This window comes from Echinops telfairi, unplaced genomic scaffold, assembly GCF_000313985.2.
Source record: "Echinops telfairi isolate 266 unplaced genomic scaffold, ASM31398v2 ScPeMD7_7469;HRSCAF=8507_0, whole genome shotgun sequence".
Lineage (NCBI taxonomy): Eukaryota > Metazoa > Chordata > Mammalia > Afrosoricida > Tenrecidae > Echinops > Echinops telfairi.
Window position 1 is genome coordinate 14,135,011 of NW_022111372.1, and position 3,138 is coordinate 14,138,148.

Here is a 3,138-nt window from a genome sequence, read left to right on the forward strand (position 1 = left end):
TGTTGGACTTGTGGCCTTGGGCAGCACTAGGTTGGGATGTTTTCTTGATGCACATTTAACCTTTATATAAAACTCCCTCTTATACATGAGTTGCTGTGGATTTATTTTTCTAAAGTACCCAGACTAACACAAATACTAAATGAGAAAAAATACTTAGTGACATTAGCAAAATATCTACTTTAAGAACCAGAAAAGGCTCTTCTATAATGCACATTTTATACCCTCTTAACCTCGATTTGGTTTCAGTCTTTATTTCACTTTAAATTATAAAGATATTTGCAAATTTTCCACTATCAAAAGATTTATTCTCTTTTACAATGAGACATCTCACAGAAGGGTCACAAGGAAGGATGATTTAACCAGGGTGAAGCATAGCACTGATGAAACACACAATATTCCTCTTGTTCCTTGAGGCTTCCTCTCCTGCCTTTCACTATGGGCTTGGCTGGAGCAGATACAGAAGTACAGATAAGACCTCAGGACATAGGGAATCCAGGTCAGCTAAACCCATGTAGAACAAAAAATGGGAGTAGCCATACCAGGAGGATTGGGGGAAGGTGGGCAGAGGAGATGGGGAGATGCCACAGGGGAAGGGAGACAGCAATTGGTGTAAGATATGAAAGTAATAATAATTTATAATGTATCAAGGGGTCACAAAGCTAGGAGGGGGAGAGAGAGGGTAAAAAGAGGAGCTGATATCAAGGTCTCAAATAGAATGTAAATGTTTAGAAAATAATGATGGCAATATATGTACAAGTATTCTTGATACAATTTGTGTATGGATTGTTATAAGAGCTGTAAGAACCCCCAATAAAGTGATATTTTTAAAAAATTGGAGACTCCAGTCCAACAGTGTGAAAATCTAACATTTTAGCCATCAATAGACATATGGAACCCAATTTGATTCTGCTACACATGGGGTCATCATAGGTCTGAATCAACTCACCAGCAATTAACTAGTCTCTTGTCTTGTCAGGTACGAGCACAGGCTTTCCTTTGTGCCAATAATATGGCTTTTCTATCTGACATGGATATCTATCAGGGATTGAATTTTGTTCCCCAAAAAGTTATTTTCAAGTAATAACCTCTGTACTTGTAAATATGACCATTTATGGGAAGAAAGGTTTTCTGTTGTTATTTGAGATATCTTACCAGTGATATTTTACAAAAAAAGCAGAATAAATACATATACATAGAGGGGAGAAAAGATGCCATCTGAAGATATGTAGCATTGGCAAACCAAGGATTGTTCACAATTATCAGAAACTAGGAGGGGAGATCTAGAAGAGTCAACATATTTGAGACACTGATTTGTAATTTCAGCCTCCAGAACTCTGAGACAATAAATTTCTGTTGTTCAAAGTCATCTATTTTGTGGTATTTTGATAAAGTAGCCCTAGATAATCAAGAAAGGAACTGTCTTACAACAAAATTTAAAATTAATTTTCTAGTCTATCTGAAGATAATAAGAATTTGTTTAGTTGAAAAAAACATTATTTGTTTTGATAACATTAGATACTTTATGAATTGCTTTCCAAGATAAAATTATCAGTAATAAACAATTCTACACCACTTACCAATTTATTGATAGTATCAGACTTTGCTTGGTCTACTTCAAGGTACCATTGATCAAGGGAAGGCAAAAACCAAAAACCCTCCACAATCATAGCAGATGGTCCTTGTCCACAAGGTCCACCTAAGAGGATAAACCTAAGTTCTTCCCTGAGAAATTCTGCCCAAGGATTATTACCTCCACATCCACCCAGTGGTTTGTTAATTGCAAAGCATCTGGACCGACTCGCTCGCTGCTGATTCCACCCGCTGCTGCCGCTCCTTCGGCCTCCAGGAAGGAACTTGCCACCATGCCCTACCCATACCCAGCGCTCACCCCAGAGCAGAAGAAGGAGCTGTCGGACATTGCCCATCGCATTGTGGCTCCGGGTAAGGGCATCCTGGCTGCAGATGAGTCCACCGGAAGCATTGCCAAGCGACTGCTTTCCATTGGGACCGAGAACACCGAAGAGAACCTTCGCTTCTACCGCCAGCTGCTGCTGACCGCTGACGACCGGGTGAACCCCTGCATTGGGGGCGTCATCCTCTTCCATGAGACTCTACCAGAAGGCGGACGATGGGCGCCCCTTTCCCCAAGTTATCAAATCCAAGGGCGGGATCGTGAGCATCAAGGTCGACAAGGGTGTGGTGCCCCTGGCAGAACGGCGAAACCACCATCCAAGGGCTGGACGGGCTGTCTGAGCGCTGTGCCCAGTACAATAAAGATGGCGCTGACTTTGCCAAGTGGCGCTGTGTGCTGAAGATTGGCGAACACACCCCTTCAGCCCTCGCCATCATGGAAAATGCCAATGTGCTGGCCCGTTATGCCAGCATCTGCCAGCAGAATGGCATCGTGCCCATTGTGGAGCCCGAGATCCTCCCCGATGGTGACCATGAGCTGAAGCGCTGCCAGTATGTCACTGAGAAGGTGCTGGCTGCCGTCTACAAGGCCCCGAGTGACCACCACGTCTACCTGGAAGGCACCTTGCTGAAGCCCAATATGGTCACCCCCAGTCATGCCTGCACGCAGAAGTTTTCCCACGAGGAGATTGCCATGGCAACTGTCACCGCACTGCGCTGCACCGTGCCCCCTGCTGTTACCGGGGTCACCTTCCTGTCTGGAGGCCAGAGCGAGGAGGAGGCGTCCATCAACCTCAACGCCATCAACAAGTGCCCCCTGCTGAAGCCATGGGCCCTGACCTTCTCCTACGGGCGAGCCCTGCAGGCATCTGCCCTGAAGGCCTGGGGTGGCAAGAAGGAGAACCTGAAGGCAGCCCAGGAGGAGAACATCGAGAGAGCCCTGGCCAACAGTCTCGCCTGCCAAGGAAAGTACACTCCAAGCGGTCAAGCTGGGGCTGCAGCCAGCGAGTCCCTCTTCGTCTCTAACCACGCCTACTAAATGGAGGTGGTGTGAGGCTGCCCCCTCAACACTCCAGGGCCCCCGCCCCCTCCCATGCCCACCTCTTGATGGGAGGGCACCACCTGGGCTCCAGGCCAGGCTTTCCTCTCACTCTCATCGCCTTTGTGACAGTGGTGTGCGGTCCTGTCTGTGTATGCTAACTCCATCACCCTTTCCAGCTCACTGCC

At 46.6% G+C, this 3,138-nt stretch overlaps 1 pseudogene; it reads left to right on the forward strand.

The window, feature by feature from the left end:
• The first annotated feature begins 1,805 nt into the window (after positions 1-1,805).
• LOC101654536 lies at positions 1,806-3,016 on the forward strand (annotated as a pseudogene).
• Positions 3,017-3,138: the final 122 nt, after the last annotated feature.